The sequence below is a fragment of the Schistocerca piceifrons genome, chromosome 10 (assembly GCF_021461385.2).
Source record: "Schistocerca piceifrons isolate TAMUIC-IGC-003096 chromosome 10, iqSchPice1.1, whole genome shotgun sequence".
Taxonomy (NCBI): domain Eukaryota; kingdom Metazoa; phylum Arthropoda; class Insecta; order Orthoptera; family Acrididae; genus Schistocerca; species Schistocerca piceifrons.
The window spans coordinates 116,234,513-116,259,094 of record NC_060147.1 but is presented as its reverse complement, the minus strand read 5'-3'; the positions used below and the strand labels follow the sequence as shown (position 1 = coordinate 116,259,094).

Here is a 24,582-nt window from a genome sequence, read left to right as displayed (position 1 = left end):
TACTGAGAGCTGCAGACAGCCAAAAATGGTTCAAATGGCTCTGAGCACTATGGGACTTAACATCTGTAGTCATCAGTCCCCTAGAACTTAGAACTACTTAAACATAACTAACCTAAGGACATCACACACATCAATGCCCGAGGCAGGATTCGAACCTGCTACCGTAGCGGTCACGCGGTTCCATACTGAAGCGCCTAGAACCGCTCAGCCACACCGGCCGGCTTCAGACAGTCGTTTTTTCCTCGCGCGATCCGCGAGTGGAACAGAGGGGAAGAAATGTGACTTTGGCGCGAATTGTGCCATCCGCCACACACCGCTTCGTGGCTAGCGGAGTATATATGTAGATGTATAAAGATTTAACAATAATGTCTTCCCTCGTTCTAGACCACGACTATTTTATCCACTGACACAGTTGATTGATTTTAGATCGATTTACGGCTCCATTCGGCGTGAATTCATGTTGGGTTTCATCCATCATCCGTTTGCTCGATCAAATCATTTTCAATTCATGTTCACTGGCACCGTATGCTGCAATGACATAAATGAACTTGTGGATAACATCGGAAGTTCACTGAGGCTTTTTGCGGATGATGCTGTGGTATATCGAGAGGTTGTAACAATGGAAAATTGTACTGAAATGCAGGAGGATCCGCAGCGAATAGACGCATGGTGCAGTGAATGGCAATTGAATCTCAGTGTAGACAAGTGTAATGTGCTGCGAATACCTAGAAAGAAAGATCGTTTATCATTTAGCTACAATATAGCAGGTCAGCAACTGGAAGCAGTTAGTTCTACAAATTATCTGGGTGTAGGCATTAGGACTGATTTAAAATGGAATGATCATATAAAGTAGATCGTCGGTAAAGCAGATGCCAGACTGAGATTCATTGCAAGAATCCTAAGGAAATGCAATCCGAAAACAAAGGAAGTAGGTTACAAATGGTTCAAATGGCTCTGAGCACTATGCCACTTAACTTCTGAGGTGATCAGTCGCCTAGAACTAAGAACTAACTAAACCTAACTAACCTAAGGACATCACACACATCCATGCCCGAGGCAGGATTCGAACCTGCGACCGTAGCGGTCGCTCGGCTCCAGACTGTAGCACCTAGAACCGCACGGCCACTCTGGTCGGCAAGAAGTAGGTTACAGTACGCTTGTTCGCCCACTGCTTGAATACTGCTCAGCAGTGTGGGATCCGTAACAGATGGGGTTGATAGAAGAGATAGAGAAGATCCAACGGAGAGCAGCTCGCTTCGTTACAGGATCATTTAGTAATCGCGAAAGCGTTACGGAGATGATAAACTCCAGTGGAAGACTCTGCAAGAGAGACGCTCAGTAGCTCGGTACGGGCATTTGTTGAAGTTTCGAGAACATAGCTTCACCGAGGGGTCAAGCAGTATATTGCTCCCTCCTACGTATATCTCGCGAAGAGACCATGAGGATAAAATCAGAGAGATTAGAGCCCACACTGAGACATACCGGCAATCCTTCTTTCCACGAACAATACGAGACTGGAATAGAAGGGAGAACCGATAGAGGTACTCAAGGTACCCTCCACCACACACCGTCAGGTGGCTTGCGTAGTATGGATGTAGATGTAGATGTAGACGCATAGGGTAGACAGTGTTAGAAAGCTTGTGGATCCCCACAACTCGTGTTTTGTCTCATGTGTGCACTGCTGCTGCCAGTTGAACCAGTGTTCTCAGACACAGACAGGTTTCCCGCGGCATCGAATATGTGGCCATTATTAAGACAGGCGGGAATTTTAAATTGAACACTGGACATTTTTAGATTAGTTTCCAGTATAGGATGCACCTCGATTTTTGAGGTAATTTTTCGAAGAAAAAAGTGCGTTTTATGGTCCGTAAAATACGACAGGCTATTCTGTAAGATAATTCCCAATCATAACAGTGCAGCGCAAAGCTGAGTACGTCTTGTAAAACGCTTATTGGTTAGGGAGCGAGTCTGTTTTCTGCGTCGGTCTTCCAGTAGAGAGGCCGTGCGTTAAGCATCCGGGGCCCTGCCACACAACCCCAGCAGACGGCTGACACGCCAGGTCATGAGAGAAAGTGTTTGTGTGCGTCAGTGGGGCAGGCGGCAGAGGCGAGGTGAATATTCAGAGGCGGCGGCGTCGGCAAAGCAGTGGGCAACAGGAACGGTCGGCGGCAGAGGTTGTGGCTGTGGTTGTGGTGGTGTTGGTTAGCCAGAGTGCGTCACAACCAGCCGGAAACGGCAGCTCACAGGGCCGCAGCTGAGGCCAGCAGAGTAGCTCGCTCTCAGAGCTCACCAGCCAAAGCGCGTCACTCGTAGCGGAGGTGACCACGCCAGCAAGAGCAACGTCAAATGCCGCAACCTCGGCCGAGGCAGTTATAAAGCTGCGGTACAATGTGAAATGGTGCAAGATGTTCGAAATTCTGAGGAAAAATAGGGGTAAGCTATAAGGAGAGACGGGTAATATACAGCCAGAACAAGAGAGAATAATGAGAATCGGCGAACAGCAACGAAGTGTTCCGATTAAAAAGGGTGTAAGACACGGAGGCATATATCACTAGGGGTAAGATAGATACTGCCTACAGGAAAATTGAAGAGACCTTTGGGGGAAAAGAGGACCACTTGTATGAATATCAAGAGCTCAGATCGAAACCCAGTTCTAAGTAAAGAAAGGAAAGCAGGAAGGTGGAAGGAGTATATAGAGGGTCTATACATGGGCGATGTGTACTTGAGGACAATATAATGGAAATGGAAGAGGATGTAGATGTGAATGAAATGGGAGATAGGATACTGCGTGAAGAGTTTGACAGAGCACTGAAAGACCTGAGTTGAAACAAGGCCCCGGGAGTAGACAACATTCCATTAGAACTACTGACGGCCTTGGGAGAGCCAGTCCGGACAAAACTCTACCATCTGGTTAGCAAGATGCATGAAACAGGCGAAATACCCTCAGACTTCAAGAAGAATATAATAATTCCAATCCCAAAGAAAGCAGGTGTTTACAGATGTGAAAATTACCGAACAATCAGTTTAACAAGCCACAGCTGCAAAATACTAACACGAATTCTTTACAGACGAATGCAAAAACTGGTAGAAGCCGACCTGGGGAAGATCAGTTTGGATTCCGAAGAAATGTTGGAACACGTCAGGCAATACTGACTCTACGACTTATCTTAGAAGAAGATTAAGGACAGGTAAACCTACGTTTCTAGCATTTGTAGACTTAGAGAAAGCTTTTGACAATGTTGACTGGAATACTCTCTTTCATATTCTAAAGGTGGCAGGGGTAAAATACAGGGAGCGACATGCTATTCACAATTTTACAAAAACTAGGGAACCAGTGGTTGTGAAGGGAGTGAGACAGGGTTGTAGCTTATCCCCGATGTCACTCAATCTATATATTGAGCAAGCAGTAAAGAAAACAAAAGAAAAATTGGGAGTAGGAATTAAAATCCATGGATAAGAAATAAAAACTTTGAGGTTTGCCGACATTGTAATTCTGTCAGAGACAGCAAAGGACCTGGGAGAGGAGTTGAACGGAATGGACAGTGTCTTGAAAGGAGGATGTAAGGTGAACATCAACAAAAGGAAAACGAGGATAATGGAATGTAGTCGAATTAAATCGGGTCATGCTGAAGGAATAAAATTAGGACATGGGACGCATAAGATTAGGACATGAGACACTTGAAGTAGTAAACGAGTTCTGCTATTTAGGGAGCAAAATAACTGATGATGGTCGAAGTAGAGAGGATGTAAAATGTAGACTGGCAATGGCAAGGAAAGCGTTTCTGAAGAAGAGAAGTTTGTTAACATCGAGTATAGACTTAAGTGTCAGGAAGTCGTTTCTGAAAGTATTTGTATGGAGTGCAGCCATGTATGGAAGTGAAACGTGGACGATAAATAGTTTAGACAAAAAGAGAACACGAGCTTTCGTAATGTGGTGCTACAGAAGAATGTTGAATAGATGGGTAGATCACGTAACTAATGAGGAGGTATTGAATAGAATTTGCGAGAAGAGAAATTTGTGGCACAACTTGACCAGAAGAAGGGATCGGTTGGTAGGACATAGTCTGAGCCATCAAGGGATTACCAATATAGTACTGGAGGGCAGCGTGGAGGGTAAAAATCGTAGAGGGAGACCAAGAGATGAATACACTAAGCAGATGAAGAAGGATGTAGGTTGGAGTAGGTACTGGGAGCTGAAGCTTGCACAGGATAGAGTAACAAGGAGAGCTGCATCAAACCAGTCTCTGGACTGAAGACTACAACAACAAAAACAACAACAACAACAAGAACAACAAGAAGACAGGGATGTAGTATTTCGCCCCTAATGTTCAATCTGTACATCAGAAAAGCGATGATGGAAATAAATGTTCAGGAGTGGAATGAAAATTCAAGGTGAAAGGTTATCAATGATACGTTCGCTGATGACATTGCTATCCTGAGTAAAGTGAAGAAGAATTACATGATCTGCAGAACGGAAGAACAATCTAATGATTACAGAATAAGGATTGACAGTAAACCGAAGAAAGTAACGAGAAGGAGTAGAAAAGAGAACAGCGAGAAACTTAACATCAGGACTGATGGTCACGAAGTAGATGAAGTTAAGGAATTCTGCTACCTAGGCACCAAAATAACCAATAACGGACAGAGCAAGGAGAACATCAAAAGCAGAGTAGCACTGCCAAGAAGGGCATTCCCGTGCAAAAGAAGTCTAGTAGCATCAATTACAGGGCTTAATCTGAGAAAGGAATTTCTGAGACTGTACGTTTCGAGCACAGCATTGTATGGTAGTGAAACATGGACTGTGGGAAAACAGGAACAGAAGAGAATCGAGGCATTTGAGATGGGGTCCTATAGACGAATGCTGAAAATTAGGTAGACTGATAAGGTAAGGAACGAGGAGGTTCTACGCAGAATTGGAGAGGAAAGGAATATGTGGAAAACACTGACAAGGAGAAGGGACAGGATGATAAGACATCTGATAAGGCATGGGGGAATGACTTCCATGGTACTAGAGGGAGCTGTAGAGGCCAGAAACTGTAGAGTAAAAGACAGATTTTAGTACTTCCAGCAAATAATTGAGGACATAACTTGCAAGTGCTACTCTGAGAGGAAGAAGTTGGCACAGGAGAGGAACTCGTCCAAGGAATCACTCTTCAGCCCTTCCTCCTGGTGGACCCTCGTTTGCAACTAAGCGAAGAAAAGAAATCAGAATTTGGCGTGTTGGTGTAAGGATTTAAAAATGGTAACGATTTGCAGACCGGTTGCTTTACGTAATGGGGACGGTCTGACCTCACATGCAGAAAGTTGTCGGTTACGATAAATTTTTTTATTCAAAATCTTTATCGAAACGAATCATCATTATTTTTATTCAATTAATTGGTTTAAATATATTTCTTTTTTACTCAATTGTCGCTTTATATTAGTCATCGTAAGAAGTACATTATTCGTTCTCACTTCTCTTCCCATTAGTCCTTTTCCACTTGTAATCATTGTCCATGCGATATTACTGTTATGTATTAACATATATGTATTTGCTTTCATTTTATGATCTGACATTTTTCTACATTTTATTGCATTTATTGTTTCTATTTATGATTTTGCTTGAATTTCGTATTTCTCATAATCCCTACTTTCGTTCAAATCATAATCCATGTTATTTTGTCCGAACTGCAGCAAGAATTTATGTTTTAAATCTTTGTATGACGATTGACATCCAAAAAGATGTATATTTTGTAAAGAAACGTACATTCTTGACACGACTGTACAGTCGCATAAATAGATAATTTCATCTCTTGTTCTTTTTTCTTTAACCGACAGATCGTCATCTTCAAATGTTTAAACATTATGATAGATAGATAAAAATAATTACATTCACACGCACAGAGATTGCAAGTGGAAAACGAACAATAGGAAGAAAAAGGAAGAGCAGCTAAAGAAGTTAAAACGTCGATTAAAACGTGACAAACAGAAAAAATTAAATAAAAATGCATTAAAAATAGTGATCAAAATAATTTTGTCAAATATTTTAAATAAAAAAAATTCAAAGTACATGTTGAGATTCGAACCGACAACACACTGTGTGTGTCACACAGTACCTTACCATTACCCTATGCTACCCGTCTCTTCAGTGTTACCATTTCTAAAGCTATACTGCGCTATGCGGAATTCCAAAATTTTCTTTCGTCGATTACTCGCGAAGGAGGGTCCGCCGGGGTGAATGGTTCCGGTGTGTGGTTCCTTGTGCCTTAACCTACGTCACCGTACAGAGCGCCTCCAAACGTCGGTCCCACCACGGGGGACCTCCCCTTGTAAGAGAACCAATCTAGGCTTAAAATTTATGGTACGTCTTTTTTCGACAATAATTCCTCATTTTTGTATTCCTCAGTGCTAGCAGCGTAGTAGACTCCTTGTAAAGTCACTCTATGTATATTATACACATAATATATACAAAATTTGTTTATCTGTTTTACTGGTTCTCCAAATGACACCCTAAATGACCAAACAATTTTTTTTCTGAGGAATGTACATAATTTCCTCATTCAACCGTACACTAACAAGGGAACCTCCCCATCGCACCCCCCTGAGATTTAGTTATAACTTGGCACAGTGGATAGGCCTTGATAAACCGAACACAGATCAACTGAGAAAACAGGAAGAAGTTGTGTGGAACTGTGAAAAAATAAGCAAAATATACAAACTGAGTAGTCCATGGGTCACATATGCAACATTACAGGGTTCGTCGGTTCAGGAGCGCCGTGGTCTCGTGGTAGCGTGAGCAGCTGCAGATGAAGAGTTCAGACGTCCTTGGTTCAAGTCTTCCCACAAGTGATAATTTTACTTTCTTTATTTTTGCATAGTTATTATCTGTCCGTTCGTTCATTGACGTCTGTGTTCACTGTAATAAGTTTAGTGTCTGTGTTTTGCGACCACATCGCAACACGAAAGGACGTGCCTCTCCAATGGGAACGGAAAACATTTAATCGCAAGGTCATAGGTCAACCGATTCCTCCACAGGAAAACACTACTGATATATTCTATACGACACTGGTGACGGCATGTGCGTCATATGACAGGAATATGTTGTCGACCGACCTAACTTGTACACTTGGCGAATGGGTAAAAAGACTCTTCTACCTTGCCAGATTTAGGTTTTCTTGTGGATGTGATAATTACTCCCAAAAAAGTGATGAAAACATAAGAGTTTGTAACATAAATTGGAAATAAAAAATTAAAATTTTCACTCGATTGAAGATTTGAACGAAGGACCTTTCGTTCCGCAGCTGCTCACGTTACCACGAGACCACGGAGCTCCTGCTGTCCTAGCGTCCTTGATGTTACCTATCTTCCCATGAACTACTCAGTTTGTATATTTTGCTTATTTTTTCTCAGTTCCACACAACTTCTTCCTGTTTTCTGAATTGATCTGTGTTCCGTTTTTCAAGGCCTATCCACTGTGCCAACTTATAACTAAATCTCAGGGGGGTGCGATGGGGAGGTTCCCTTGTAAGTACACCGATGAAGAAACAATATCGAATGTGAGCCCATCTAATGCAGACAGCAGTTCTACGAGTAACTTTCAGTAGGCAATGCAACGCTTTTCTTTGTCGGCTCTATTCGGTTAAAAAAATATGCACAGTTTGTTGTAGGACGTCGTGGAACATTTCCGCTTCAGCCTCTATAGTTTCATGAAGAATCCATCCATAGCGGCGCTATACGTAGCCTTCAAAATGGCGTCTGTAACGGAGGTGAGTTCCAAGCAAAGAGTTGCCATCGAGTTTCTTTTGGCGGAAAGCTAGAGCATCGCAGATGTCTACCGAGACCTGACAGGGAACAAAAGCATGGTGAGTCGTTGAGAGGGGCGTCCGCACTCATCGTAACAAGGTGGCGCAAACCTATCCGACCTGCCGCGTGGCGGCCGGCCGCACAGTTGCGACTTCTGCAGCGTTGGAACGTGCGGACACTCTCACTCCAGGTGAACTTCTCCTTCTTCATGCCAACGAAAGGTCTCACACATGTCTGTGCCAGTGATAGGAGCTCACAAAACTTCATTGCTCTGGTCTTCCTCATCCACCCTGCGGTTCGTATCTCGTACCTTCGCACTTCCATCTGTATGGCCCGATGAAGGACAGAATCTGCGGGAAGCAGTACATGCGTGATGGGGAGGTTACTGATGCAGCGAGACGTTGGCTCTGATGTCGACCAGTAGAGTGGTACCATACAATAGTAGAACATATGATATTAATTCTTTTGTATAAAGTGTATTATATTTGTCTATTTCTATTTTTATAATATTCCGTGTACTACAATAAAATAGTGGCTAATGCATTTATTTAATAGTTATGCAGATCTCTCAGCACAATCATGCTAAAAAATTTCAGTTTTTTATATAGTAACAAAGAAGCTTATACTAATAGTAGTACTGTCGCCTGTAAGCAAAATACAACTTTGACCACAGATATAATTTTCGCATGTAAACATACATGTCAGTCGATATCATGGCGGATACTGGGCTCTTTCTGGCACGTGGAGAAGGTTTGAGCTACTTCTATAACAACAAGCAGAATACAAAGTATGTACACCTAACCAGCAATACAGGGTAAATATACAACTCGGGAAGTATTATTTTGCACAGGGCAGCTGCAGTATCCAGTGTGCTGTCGATGTTTTAAAGATAAAAAAGAAAATGTCGTGTGACTAGGGCCTCCCGTCGGGTAGACCGTTCGCCGGGTGCAAGTCTTTCGATTTGACGCCACTTCGGCGACTTGCACGTCGGTGGGGGTGGGATGAAATGATGACGATAAGAACACGACACAACACCCAGTCCCTGAGCGGAGAAAATCTCCGACCCAGCCGGGAATCGAACCCGGGCCCTTAGGATTGACATTCTGTCGCGCTGACCACTCAGCTACCGGGGGCGGACTGTTTTAACGATGTACTTACTGAAGATCCAAACACGTGTCACGCTAAATGATGATGGGTGAAAGCCCGAAACGCGTATTAGCTCAAATAAAAATACATCAAAAAGTTGACCAGGTGCGAGTGGGACTCACGCATCGAGGGTTCAGTACAAACTTAATTACGTATATAGACAGTTCATCAACAGTGGTAATCGAAAATGCTGCCATTTTTGCCTGTTATCGACAGTGATATTGGGAACATATCGTTCTAAGAAATTTCAAGATTTTCGACAAGGTTTAGTTTCCGTAATATAAATGTGACGTAAAGTTATACAAGAGACAGGCGACCATTACTATAATAATCAACAGTTATGAATTCAGACTTGCTGGGTGACAATGGCAAACGTTAAATTAGAGACAAGGTCAGTGTTGGCCGTAATATTGATGGTTTATTGACAGCAAAATCGATTTTTAATCACATAGTGGCCATCTTCAGTGCTGTGGTGTACAAATTAAACTCATAGGCACTTGTGTCAAGCTATTATCAGCAACCAAAGCTTATGAAACGATAGTTTGCTGTCAATAAACCATCAATATTACGGCCAACGCTGACCTCCACTCTAATTTCACGTATATGGTCGTTGTGCACACAGCACTCTATGGAGTCGCCAATCAATAAATGTTAAACATGTGACAAGGAATTGATCCACCATCAAATATCCAAGAGGATTACTGCACGTAGATATAGCATGTCAAGTGGTATGTAGAACAACCATTCGCATACTAGTCTGGATAAATTCCGAAACGCGCCATGTGAGCTGAGCAACACATTCATTCCTTATCTGACGCCTAACTGTTTGTTGTACATATTTCACTTCCATACCCAGCTTCTGTGATACTATAGCGGCCAATGGGTTTAACGATAAGAGAAGACACAGATTGGAATACACCCAACAAATAATTGAGAATGTCGGGTACAAATCTTACACTGAGATGAAGAGTTCATCAGACCAGTCACAAAACTCAAAAAAAAGAACGCACTCTTAAAAATCCATATCCCTATTCGTTCAGAAAACAGTTTTCTATGCTCATATCACTGACTGACTGCCGTGTTATAAGCGTGGGTCCACAACTGCATTTTGGGCCTGTGATTATTCTGAAAAAAAAAAAAAAAATTGGTTGATTTGGTCTCCACTACCTCGCTGCGAATTTGTCACCAAGTCATTTTTCTGCGCTCTGTACATAAAGGCTGTAGTTGCAAGGACCACCTACACAATATGTCAATACTAAAATGAGTTGCCTTCACAGAGAACTATCAAGTAAATTTGCAAAAATTTGCGTGAGCAACCTTGGCTGAAGTTGTTGCAGAAGTAACTTTATGCGTATGTTGGAATCATTGTCGTGCATATAGTATATTAATGACCTTGTAGGCACTTTATTATAATAATCTCAGATTTTCTTGCAGGTGATGCAGTTACCTAGAATGACGTTCTGCCTGAATAAAACTGTTCAAATATTGGGAGATCGTTTGTTGAGAATTCAGAACATTGCGAAGTAATGAACTTATTTTAAATGCTCAGGAACGTAAAATTCTGCATTTCATGACACTCTAAACTGTGATATCGTATGACTACAATACCAATGAGTCACCACTGGAGGAAGTCAACTCATATGAGTACCTGGGTGTAACAATCTGTAGGGGTATCAGATAGAATGACATCACAGGCTCACTCATAGGTAAGGCAGGTGGTAGACTTCGTCTGCATTAGGAGGATATTCTGAAAATACTGCCGGTCTACAAAGAAGACTGTTTAAGAAACACTTGTCCAATATATTCTAGTGCATTTCTCTAGCATCTTGCAGCCCCACGAAGTAGAACTGGCTGTATTCCTGACAAGGTGTTGGCGTCAAACACCCTGCAGCCACTCACTCCAGTGGGCTCTCGTTTGCGATTAACTGACCTAAAAGAATTTCACGCGAAGTTCTAGACGCTCAAAATTAATGGTCTTCTCCAGAGCGCCAGTGTGGCGTAGCGACTGTCATAGAATCCTGACATGCCGAAGGTTGTGGGGTCTAATTACATGACGTTCCTTAACATTTTCGTTTTCAAATCTTTATCTAAATAACTGATCGCTATTTTTATTCATTTAATTGGCTAAAACATTTTTTTTTAATCTTCCATCAACTCGCCACACCATTTTCATCATGATATTATATAGTTTTCTTTTCTCTCATTTTCCTGCATAAATATGTTTTGGAATCTTTGTGCATGTAATTTTAATTATTTCTATTCATCAGCTTAAAAAAAATCGATTGAATTTCTCACATTATATTACTTTATATTTTCGTCCATGTTATTCCATTAATTGCGTCTATTACTGATTTTACTTGAATTTTCTTTTAATTATAATCCCTTCCGTCGTTTAAATCTTCATCTGCGTTATTTTGTACACAGTGCAACAACAATTTGTTTTAAATATTTGTGTGACGATTACCATCCGAAAAGATGTACATCTTGTTTGTGTGACGACTTACAAATTTTAAAAGTATACGTTTAAATCTATTAAGTAAATAAAAACAACGAGCGAAGTCATATCGACAAAGACTTAAAAATGAAAATTATGATGCACCTGGTATAATTTGGCCCCACAATCTTCAGGATGTCAGGAATGTATTATGCTTCGAACATTATGCCACACCGCCTCTCTGGACAACATTATAATATTCTACGTTTCTAGAGGATCACGTTAAATTATTTTTCGTCAATAACTCACAAACGATAGCCCATTGCTGGCTGTGATTCCTGGCACACTAATCTACATCACCGGATTGGTGGCTTCACGTGTCGATGATGAACCCTGAGGACCTCGCCTTGTAAGGATCTGGGAGACAAAAAAAAGCACTAACTGGAGATAGTGAAAGTATACAGAGAAGGGAAGCACGAATGGCCACAGGTTTGTCTGACGACGAGGGAGCGTCACAGAATTTATGAAAAACGTGAACCGGCAGCCGCTTGATGACGTACGTGAGCTATCCCGCGAAAGCTTACTTAAAATTTTTGAAGAACCAGTGTTACCTGATGAATGTATTTGAACAGTCATTAACTTTGCGCTCCATACCCAAATGGAACGGGAAACTCTAATACTTGGTACAATGGAAAATACTCTCTATCATGCACTTCAGTCATTTGCGGATGTAGGTATAAGTAGATGAACTAAAATAGCTTCTGAGCCTCCCCCCTCCCCCCATCCCTTTCACACAGACGTTTGTATACATAGAGAAGCGCCGGTTTGTGTTTACGGTGCTGTCTCCGCTCTCTGAAACGCTCTCCCGCGTATGGCACATCCCGGTGCGATGTTGCTTTGTTCCAGACGCAGGTAGCTGTCTGTATCCCCAGGGAGACGTACAGTCGACTGTTTGTCTGCCCCTTAAAGGCCGCTTCCTGCGAAACCTTACCGTACGATGCGTTGCCGCATCCACAGGGGACTAGCCAGACGCCGTATAGCACACAAATGCTATATCTATATTTGATTTAGGCGGAAACATAGAGTGGCCGTGGAAAGGAACGGAGACTATAGAAAATGGACGGAAGTGCATACCTCAAACAAATATTATCGTGCGGCACACATACCCGATTGCGTAAAACGTAACATCCTCTCAATTCATGAACTGTTTAAGATATCGAAAAGCGCCTTTCGTGAAATGAGAAGATGTTCTTGATATTCTAGTCAGCTAGTTTGAAGCAGCTCTCCATGCTAACCTGTCCTGTGCACGCTTCTTAATCTGCGAATAACTATAACAACCCACATCTCTCCGAGTCTGCTTACAGTATTCACCTTTTGGTCTCCATAATTTATACCTCCCATGCCTACCCCTCAAGTCGTCAACCGTTGATAATCTGATGTCAGCTACATATACATCTTCTGATTACTCTGTAACTTGCATGTTTGCTATCAACCGACCCCTTCTTTTAGTCCAGTTGTGCCACAAATTTCTTTTTTCCCCAAGTCTGTTCAGTGCCTCTTCATTGGTTTCATGATCTAACCCATCTAGTCTTCACCATTCTCCTATAGCTAGACATTTCAAAACCTTTTATACTTTTCTACTCTTAACTGTTTATTGTACATATTTCACTTCCATACTGTAATGGTTCTTTATTTACGTGACCAGTGCGGCACTCCAACCCCAGTTCTCGATACCAGTAATATCGAACTACTTTTCTGCAAAGTAACAGACATTTTTGTGGAAATATTCACATTTGGTTTTATTAATGTATAGGTACACCGATGTATCGATATATTACAGTGATATGGTTCTTGTGTTTATTCGTTTCTTTGAGACTGTCATAATCTCTGACTTACTTGTAACCGTTTTGGCGTAAATGCGTACAGAGCAGTCTCTGTTTCAATTTGCAGAAGTTATGTTGTTATTTCGCTTAGTAAAAGAAGAGTCAAGTCTTGTGTTTGGTGAAAGTGGAAATTAAATATGTGAAGATAGATACAATACTGTTTTCTTGATGATGTGACAATTAAGAAGTATATGCGAATTTACAAGAAGTCTATTAAAAATGTGGATCGTGAACACCAAGTCAAAAATTATTTCTACCTTGCCACTGTTCCGATCTGGGATTGTTTGATCATTAAGAATTTCCTGAAAAACGCATTTGTTAGGTCTTCAAATATTGCTAAAATACAGATCCGGACCTTCTGGCAGCCAAAGTGGAATCACCCTAGAATCAACAAGATGAGCCATAACGACTTCGACGAAATCTACGTGGGAATCCATTCACGATAAGTGCCAAATTAATGACTTTTTTACAGTGACCTCATTATTTCTACTCTGACGATACCATCCACAGTCAATAATTTAGTTGTTGCCCGATAAAGCGAACATATGCTGCGTGAGCAACATTATTAATCTGATTTCTAATCTACTTTGCAAGTGGTGGTAGTGTTAAGAACACACAGCTACAATCCATACAAATGCCTTCACTAAAGACTGTCTAACACTTAAAAATTCATCCGACGTTAACGAATTTCTCTTCTTCACAAACGCCTTTCTTGCAATTGCCAGAGTACATCTTATATCCTATCTACTTCGTCCAACATCAGTTACTTTACTGCCCAAAAAACAAAACTCATCTACTACTTTACGTATCTCGTTTCCTCTTCCAATTCCCTCGGCATGCCCTGATTTAATTCGACTACATTCCATTTCCAGCGTTTTGCTTTTGCTCATATTTATCTTACGTCCTCCTTTCAAGACGCTGTCTATTCCGTCCAACTGCTCTTCCAAATCTTTTGGGGTCTTTGACAAAATGACGATGTTGTCGGGAAACCTCAAAGTTTTTGTTTCCTGTCCCAGAACTTTAATTCCTGGTCCAACTTTTTTCTTTGATTTCCTTGACTGCGTGCTCAATGAACATACTGAATAGCATCGGAGATAGGCTACAACCCCGCCTCACTCCCTTCTCAACCAGTTTCTCTTTCATGCCTCTCGATTCCGATAACTGCCGCCTGGTTTCTGTACAAATTGTAAATAGCTTTTCGGTCCCTGTCTTTTATCCCTGCCATCTTCAGAGCTGTAAAGAGAGTATTCCAACATTGTCAAAAGCTTCCTGTAAGTCTGCATATGCCATAACCGTATATTTGCCTTTCCTTAACCTATTTTCGTCTTACAGCCAATATCGACTCGCGTATTCCACATTTCTCCAGAATCCAAACTGATCTTCCCAGAGGTCAGTTTCTACTAGTTTTTCCATTCTTCTGTAAATAATGTGTCAGTATTTTGCAACGAAGACTTATTAAATTCACAAACTCATAATATTCTTATCTGTCAGGGCCTGCTTTCTTTCGAACTGGAATTGTTATACTCTTTACTGTCTCATAGATCTTGCACGCCAGATGGAAGGGTTCTGTAATGTCTGGCTTTCCCCAGGTTATCAGTAGTTTTAACGGAATGTTGTCTACTTCAGGGGCCTTGTTTTGACTTAGGTCTTTCATTGCTGTCTCAAATTATGCTCGCAGTATCATGTCTCCCATTCCTCATTGATGTACGTCTTCTACCGTTTCTATAACATTGCCCTTAAGTACATCTCGTTCGTGTAGACCCTCCATATACTCATTCCACCTCTGAGCATTCCCTTCTTTGCTTAGTACTGCTTTTACATCTGAGCTCTTTATGTCCATACAGCTGATTCTCTTTTCTCCGAAGGCCTCTTAAATTTTCCTATAGGCAGTATCTTTCTTTCCGCTAATGACATATACTTCTAACTCCTTGAATTTGTCATCCAGCCATTCCTGTTTAGGCATTTTGCACTTTCTGTCAATCTCATTTTTTTAGGCATTTGTATTCTGTTTCACCTGGTTCATTTGCTGGAAAATGGTTCAAATGGCTCTGAGCACTATGCGACTTAACTTCTGAGGTCATCAGTCGCCTAGAACTTAGAACTAATTAAACCTAACTAACCTTAGGACATCACACACATCCATGCCCGAGGCAGGATTCGAACCTGCGACCGTAGCGGTCGCTCGGTTCCAGACTGTAGCGCCTAGAACCGCACGGCCACTCCGGCCGGTTCATTTGCTACATTTTTGTTTTCCCCTGTCATCAATTACATTCAATATGTGCAGAAGCAAATAATTTGTTCCGTGTTTAATTCTAACGTTTGTGTCAAACGATATACTTGAAACAATTTTTTTGTATCAAACGATGTAAATTTTATGGGAATTTGAACGCCTTTGAAGAGACGAGTACAAATTGGTGGTTGTTAATATTGTCGTTCAAAATGTTTGCAAGGAATGTGCTGAAATTGGACGACTAAGACGTGCTGGAATCGCTATTGCAATGTGAAAACCTCCAGGCGGTGTTCTCATGCGAAGCTACGCCGCCGTTTCAAGCCTTCAGACAGGTCACTTGCTCCCACAAAAGGTGGACTCACGAATATGAGCACGTCCTCACATTTGAAATAGTTTTACTTAGCCACTTCAGATACGCTAGTAGTTCCCGTTACAGCAATCTTAGCTGACCCTGTATCTATGGTGTACGAAGGACGGCCAAGAGAAAATAGGTTTTACCTCAGTAGCGTAGGCCTATCTTCCTGCTGCGTATAGCGACAGTGAGAGCACCAGATCGCGGTGTTTACTCCCAACTGGCGAATTTCGGCAGCATTGCCTTTCAACTGTATCAAATGTTTCGGTTACTCTTACGAAAGCGTAAACGCCAAGATTAAAAAAGAGTTGTATCACCTTACTCGCCTATTTAAGAGAATTGAAGTGCCATTAAGAGTGTCATATTTGCTTCAGTACTCGTTTGATACAAGAATTAAGTGGAATAAGAATGTAGCAAAATTACGTACCCCTCTGTACATTGTCATTTCCCGTAAACTTCATTTCGATATCTTTAACCGTTCAAGGCATAAATGGGGTGCTCCGTTTTACGCGCCTGGTCTGTGGAAGTACGTCATACACTACTGGCCATTAAAATTACTACACCAAGAGGAAATGCCGATGATAAACGGGTATTCATTGGACAAATACATTATACTAGAACTGACATGTGATTACATTTTCACGCAATTTGGGTGCATAGATCCTGAGAAATCAGTACCCAGAACAACCACCTCTGGCCGTAATAACGGCCTCGTTAAGCCTGGGCATTGAGTCAAACAGAGCTTGGATGGCGCGTACAGGTACAGCTGCCCTTGCAGCTTTAACATGATACCACAGTTCATCAAGAGTAGTGACTGGCGTATTGTGACGAGCCAGTGGCTCGGCCACCAGTGACCAGACGTTTCCACTTGGTGAGAGATCTGGAGAATGTTATGGCCAGGGCAGCAGTCGAACACACTCTGTATCCAGAAAGGCCCGTACAGGACCTGGAACATGCGGTCGTGCTGAAATTTAGGGTTTCGCAGCGATCGAATGAGGGGTAGAGCCACGGGTTGTAACACATCTGAAATGTAACGTCCACTGTTCAAAGTGCCGTCAATGCGAACAAGAGGTGACCGAGACGTGTAACCAAACGCACCCCATACCATCACGCCGGGTGCTGCGCCAGTATGGCGATGACGAATACACGCTACCAATGTGTGTTCACCGCGATGTCGCCAAACACGGATGCGACAATCATGATGCTGTAAACAGAACCTGGATTTATCCGAAAAAATGACGTTTTGCGATTCGTGCGCCCAGGTTCGTCGTTGAGTACACCATCGCAGGCGCTCCTGTCTGTGATGCAGCGTCAAGGGTACGCGCAGCCATGGCCTCCGAGCTGATAGTCCATGCTGCTGCAAACGTCGTCGAACTGTTCGTGCAGATGGTTGTCGTCTTGCAAACGTCCCCATCTGTTGACTCAGGGATCCAGACGTGGCTGCACGATCCGTTACAGCCATGCGGTAAGATGCCTGTCATCTCTACTGCTAGTGATACGAGGCCGTTGGGATCCAGCACGGCGTTCCGTATTACCCTCCTGAACCCACCGATTCCATATTCTGCTAACAGTCATTGGATCTCGACCAACGGGAGCAGCAATGTCGCGATACGTTAAACCGCAATCGCGATAGGCTACAATCCGACCTTTTTCAACGTCGGAAATGTGATGGTTACATTTCTCCTCCTCACACGAGGCATCACAACAACGTTTCACCAGGCAATGCCGCTCAACTGCTGTTAGTGTGTGAGAAATCGGTTGGAAACTTTCCTCACGTCAACACGTTGTAGGTGTCGCCACCGGCGCCAACCTTGTGTGAATGCTCTGAAAAGCTGATCATTTGCATGTCCGAGCATCTTCTTCCTGTCGGTTAAATTTCGCGTCTGTAGCACGTCATCTTCGTGGTGTGGCAATTTTAATGGCCAGTAGTGTATATACGTTAAATGATCAAAAGTATCTACACACCTCTACGTGATGCGGGATCTCTGGGGAGGCGGACCCGCCAGTTTAAAGGGAGGCATGGAGTACTGTGTTGTGAGTATCGGAGCAGCGACAGAGAGTGGGGCGGTTAGGTGAGCTTAGCCACTTCGAATGCAGACTTGCCACTGGACGTCACGTGAGTAACAAATCCGTCAGGGAAATTTCAACCTTTTTCAAGCGGCCCACGCCGAGTATTAATGTTCAGACTGCCAAGAGGACACGCGAAGGAATAACCACAGCTACACAAAGACCTCGTGTTCTAAGCAGAAAGGGATCTTCGAACATTGCGGATGGTGGTTGTAAGGAAACGCATGAAATCAGCCGAAGGCGTCAGTCGTGGGTCCCGAAGTGCTGCCAGCAGTCAATCTGACACAATGACTGTGCGTAGGGAATCGAGAACCGTGTGGTAAAATGGTCGAACAGCTCCTAATGGTCCACACGTTCCTACAGTCAGCGCTAAGCGGGATTCGAAGCGATGTAAATAGCGACGCCATTGGTCAATGGATGACTGAAAACGAGTGATTTACGGTGTTGAATCAAGCTGTGCTGTATGGTAAATCAGTGGAAGGGTTTGGGTTTCTCTAATTCCTGGGCTGGGTTGATTTGGAAGAAGAGACCAAACAGCGAGGTCATCGGTCTCATCGGATTAGGGAAGCACGGGGAAGGAAGTCGGCCGTGCCCTTTCAAAGGAACCATCGCGGCATTTGCCTGGAGCGATTTAGGGAAATCACGGAAAATCTAAATGAGGATGGCCGGACGCGGGATTGAACCGTCGTCCTGCAGAATGCGAGTCCAGTGTGCTAACCACTGCGCCACCTCGCTCGGTCGCTAATTCCTGGAGAATGGTACCTGCTGTCACGTACATTGTACCAAAAGGAAAGTACTGAGGAGGTGCTGTTGCGGCATGGAGACTCTAGTGGTTATGGTGTCGTCCTCTTACTGCGCTTATAAAACGCTGAAGTACATTTAGCAGCACTGATTACTGTGTACAGTAGAGCAATAGTTAGGAGAGAATGGCACTTTCTATCATCACGTCATTGCATCTGTGTGGGAATGGTATGTGGACAATAACATTCCTCCCTTAGAGAAGAGCAACAACGTCGACTCCGACGGCAAATCCAAGCCTCCAACATCAGTACCTTCTCTGGTTTCGATCCTCGACGAAGAATTGACTGCCATTCCTCCATCAACACTCAGATAGTGAAACAGTCGCCAGTAGAATGAAATCTGTCGTAAAGATGAAGGGTGGACGTATCCCATATTAATGTCCATTTGGAAGGTCAAGTTATAGCGTAATTTTCGTAAAACATCGTCTTTAGCTCCTATTACGTCAATAACAAGCATGACAGGACGATCCTTTCATTCTGCAACAGAGTGCTTATTGCTTTGGAATTTCACAGAAAATTAAAATTGTTTGCCGAACTAGGACTCGAACCAGTGACTCCGCCTTTCACTAGCACAATTCTTATCAACCGATGTATCCAGGCCCGACTTACGAGGCGCGTCCTTACAACCTTCCTGCAGCCAGTAGCTCATCTTCTACCTTCGAAATTTCACAGTTACTCTCCTGCATATCTTACTGCACTAACACTCCTGGAAGAAAAAGTACTGTGCAGAAATGGTTCAGCCGCAGCCTAGAGCCCTACCCGCCCATGGAAATGTTCTACGTTTGGAACCCGGTCCGGCACACACTCTGAAGATGACAGTATGTTGCAGTACTATCTGTCTCCATTTCCAGGTGTTTCAATTCATACAAAATGTGGTGTTATAACCAAATGTGCACTACTGTAATTGTGCCAGGGAAGAGTGTCTTTATATGGTCTGTGTTAAGACAGACTGTTATGACACTTAAATACGTTCTGCATTTGTGCGGCTACTGTATGACGGAAATGTATAGCTAATCCATCCTTCAAGAGGCTCATAACGGTCGAAATCGATACAGAATATACATGAAATTGTACAGCTCACGGCACGAATATTTTGTTTCCAAGACATACAGGGACAAGCCAGTCGATGAAAATAGTGCGAAAGGATCACCGACGGCAGTCAAACGCGAATGGTGACAAGAAATCGGTCAATTTATAATTGCAGCTTTCAATTAGTTATGGGGAAGTCTTGAGCTCCAATATCATGAGAATATATGATACTTTGAATTAAAAAAATAATAAAATGAAAGGGAATAAAATCTGAACTTGATGATCGCAGTGAAACTTCTAAGTTCATGGCAACTTAATTATTGTGTTAACAAGACTTTCCCACAATTATTATTATTTTCATCGAATGCTACCGAGATATTATGCCTAATGTCTTCAAAATAGTATATCTGGTTTGTTTTTAGTAAGCAGAAGAACAATATTTATCGAGATGATAAAAATATTAAGCATAGAAAATGTTGTCTGGGAGACTGTGTTTTTGTATGTAATTGATGAAAGTTTAAAACGTAACCAGGAATATTTTCTTAGATAATCAGTACCTCCCACCATAAGCCTGCTGATCTGACACTAAAGTGCGTGCTTGGAAACCGAGAAGTCGCGGGATCGAATCCTGGGCGGAGGACGAATAGTTTTCAGTTTGTCTTTAATCGAGCGCTCAACTCTCAACGAAGTGAGCAGTCACCAGGATCGACACGTGATTCGCAATCCACGTTAAAGTAAAGGTCCCCTTTCCCTAGTCGGATACCTGCATTAGGTTAGGGACACGCAACTCGCCAAAGTGATGTTCGAGTCAAAGACTAGCGCCAGGCCATTGAGCGACACGAAATTTTTTATTACAATGATTCCCAGTATTGCAGTCTTATTTTGTTCATACTGCAGACTAGGTGAATATTTCCAGAACATGCTCGAAATTTGCAGAAGTCTCTGCATTCTAGTATACTGTTCAGGTCTGGAGGCAAATTGAAGTCAGTTTGGTGTGAGGACTGAACAGCTGAATTCAGTAGAAACACACGCAGTTGTAGTCTGCAGACCATCACAGTGGATACAGTGACGGCAGGAAAACACTGATATTCATCGTCTTCAGAAAGCTGGAAGTGCTGGTAGTATATGATCTGAGGGAAGATCAACTTTGAGAAATGTAGAAACATGCGAAGCAATATTCAGTGCTTGCTCTATGCCGTAAGACACGTTAAAAGAAGACAACTCCACATTTACCGCAATTGTAGATTCACAAATCTTTTGACAACTCTGACAGGAAGACACTCTTCGAACTTCTGAAGATAACAGGGGTAAATTACACGGAGTGAAAGACTATCCATAACTTAATACAGGGTGTTCATTTCAACTGAAGACATTGAATTATCTCGAAAACTACACATCGGATCAGAAAAAGTTATGATTCCAATTCGTTTGGCTCACAGAGCCCATCCAATGACACCACTCTACATCCCCACCTCACCCTTTGCATGAGCGGAAGAGGACGACGTTGGAATCTTAAACAGGAACTTCCATTTTTTATTGCAGATTACGGTTCTACGGCAAAATCTGCTTGTACTGTCTGAAGCATTTTCTTTGTTTCGCCAGAGATGGCGCTGTAATCGGAGGAATAGAAATGGGTACACAGTCGTAATTTACTGTATGCTACTCAATGGCCATTGAATATCCAGTGACACATGAGATCCCACCTCCATTCTGCGAGCATAGGACAGGCCAGAATTTCATAGCCTCTAATTGGAAACCCCCCTACGTAACGTTGTATTCCTCCGACATACAAACAGGTGATTACTACACGCGGCACTGTTTGTGTGGCTCGATGCGAACGCTACTCCACGTCTCCAGTTAGAGTAAGTGTTCAGACGTAGTACCGCCAGCTTCAGTACACTTAGTGCTCCGCTCTTCAAATAACCGTACACAGGACAGAAGCATGTCTGCGGGACTGCCAGCACAGGCGTTTCTGATGCGGTTGACCATGTCTTCACGGCCTTCTCGCACTTGCTGGTACGCCTTACTGTTCAACTATACCCACAGAAAGAAATCCGGCGTAGTCAAATCGGGCGATCTAGCGCGCCAATTAACCGAGCCACCTCTGCCAATCTACCGACCAATGTAAACACGGTCTAATACCTCTCGTGCTTCAACTGCGCAATGCGCTGGGCAAGAGTCATGCTGAAACGACAGAAGTTGACGAACGTCCAGGGTAACATCCTGCAGTGGTATCGATAGTTTCTGTTCCAAAAAGTTCGATATTTGCGTCCATTTAATGTGCCGTCCATAAAATATGGACCAATGAGTTTGTTCCTCACAATGCCACACCATACATTAACCGACTAAGGACGTTGGTGAGTCAACTTGCTGTCACCAATGGGCATTGTCTAAACTCCAGTAATCCATGTTATGTCCCTCAATGGTACCATGGGTTGTGAAAGTAGATTCATCGGAAAATGGTACCTCGGCAAAGAACGTGGGACCGTTTCCATTTTTTGAGGTGCCCATTCAAAAAACACTACGTGGTTGTGGAAATTGGTGCCATGAACTTCTCGATGCAGTGACATGTGGTATGGATGATGCTTATGACGATGTAATATTGCGACAATACTACGTACGGACGCTCCAGATTCGCTGTGTAATTGCCGGGAACTTTTAACACCACAGCTCTAATGCTCTGCTGATTTATTTTGCTTTCTGTTTTGTTCAACATCCCATCGCTGAGCTTCTGTAATTATTGTATCAGTAATTCAATACTGTATAAAAGTGTATACTCTCTTCCTCTGTTAAAAACTTTGATGTCTCTTAGAGCGTAGGAAGTGTAATCTATGCAATATGTACAATATGAGCAAATGATATGTTTTGTCTTTCTCATATAACCTCTTTGGTTATATTTAAGATTGAATAATTTTGTTTGAATAATTTTTGTAAAATTGTCAATATCAGCCAACGAAATGTCTTGTTGTTACTTTGTATATACTGGTCCTCACTTAGGGTTCTTGTTTCTTTATAAGTATAAAAGGTGATGTGGTTCCCCCAGGGAACGGAATCATGCAGCTCGCGCAAAATGTGGTTGTCATGAAGAAAGAGGTGGGAGAACGAGTTAGTTGGAGACGTCCTACCGAACTGCCAACAGCTTATGTCCTAACAGTGAGCTGTGCTGGTGCAGAGAGAGGCTTTTTGTGCTGGTTTCCACTGTGCCAATGCCTCGGATGGATGGATTAAATAACTAGCTCTATCTTGGAAACGTAATTTAATAATTTGGGGATCATCGCCACCAAGAAATGACAGAGCTCAACATTATCGACTGCAAATCCATCTGCCAAGATGTACTCGCCACCACATTGGGCAATCGCTGCAAAGGAACGAAGAAATTGTAGAAATGTAAAGTGAAGGATTAGCTTATTTGGATTTGTTTGGTTCCAATAACAAGGTAAACCAAAAACAATACTTTGAAATCTTACCTTGATTTGTCTTTTATCACATAACCACTCAGGGTCCTATCCTTGTCAACTATAACTTCCGAGTGTCCTTGTTGTGAAAGTGAAGTTATTAAAGCCCAACTATTAATTGAATAATACCACTTAAATTCCGTAAAAAGAAAGGACTTAAATTCAATGTAAGTGTGGCAAAATTATGTAAGATAGTTAATGCTGCTTACTGAAAGTATCTCAGTAATTGAAACTGCTTACTTTAAAGTTTTGTGGGCTTTCAAAAGAATAAATTTAATCATTGATTCTAAAGCAAAAGACTGAAGTAGCAAAAACAGGCATTAAATCAATTTGCTGTTAGTTTAAAAAATAATTTCTTTCAAAACTATGGTTTAAAGTGTTTTTCATAGTAAACAATTTTTTTGAAAAGCACAAGCAGGTGAGTCAGAGCTTTTTTTATTTCTTTTATGTCAGTTTATGTCTTACAGCAGTAAAGCCCAAAGGCTTTCACTCTTGAAAGTTAACTACTCAGACTTGCTAAATTTATTTTTGTCATGTGTGTTAAAGAATATATTGCCAGTTTAAAGAGATCCATATTTGCCTTTTGTGCTCACTGATAGAAATTTATTAACAGAAAGATCATTACATACGAAAATAGTAAATTCTTTTCTTTAGAGGATAGTGAGAATTTGTTGGCCAGCGAACAATATTTAATTTTCATTCCAAGTAGAAAATCATTTGTTGAAGTGAGATTAAAATCATGCCCAGGTGTATAATTTAGCAGTGAATTTTAATAGTAATGCTATTGAAGCTATTCAGTTAGACTAAGCCTTGAATATGAAAGTGTGTGTCATTAACGGTTGTGGTTAAGCCAATAGGTTTGTTCTGCTATGACTGTCAGCACTTTCTTTAACGTTATGATATGCTTGTTACTGGGTTCATTGCACTCATGCTTGAGAAAGTAGAGGTTGTGTCTTTTCACTGATGTTACTTATACCCATATCGTTTGAACAGAAATATTACATATTCCTACGCTTAATTAGGCTGGCGACCGTTTTTCTTTGTTATCTGAACAGTTTAAATAGGAAAAATATTACCTGTTACTTGTTGCATAAATACATAATTCTGACTTTCACGTCCGATAGGCAACCTCCTTTAGGCACATCATGGTCAAAACAACAAAATTCCTTTCAGAGGGTAACATTGCTCTGCTTCTTTATACCATATTTGATTAACAAAATAGTTTCATTACGTAAATAAAAGGCAGCACTGGTGTCAAACTTAGTTTCGCTTTCTGGAACAGTACTGCACCTAAGTTGTGTCGTAAAGAAAAATAAACGTAAAAGTTAATGATACCGCGTTTGGTAATATGTACCGCTTCCAGCTTTTGAAGTTATGGCATAACAGTAACAGTGGAAGTGTTAT

General features: G+C 42.1%; 1 protein-coding gene across 1 annotated transcript in view; it reads right to left on the bottom strand.

Moving 5' to 3' along the window:
- LOC124718977 (corticotropin-releasing factor-binding protein) overlaps positions 1–24,582 on the bottom strand; it is a 1,088,124-nt gene that overhangs the window by 651,226 nt on the left and 412,316 nt on the right. The window lies entirely within an intron of this gene.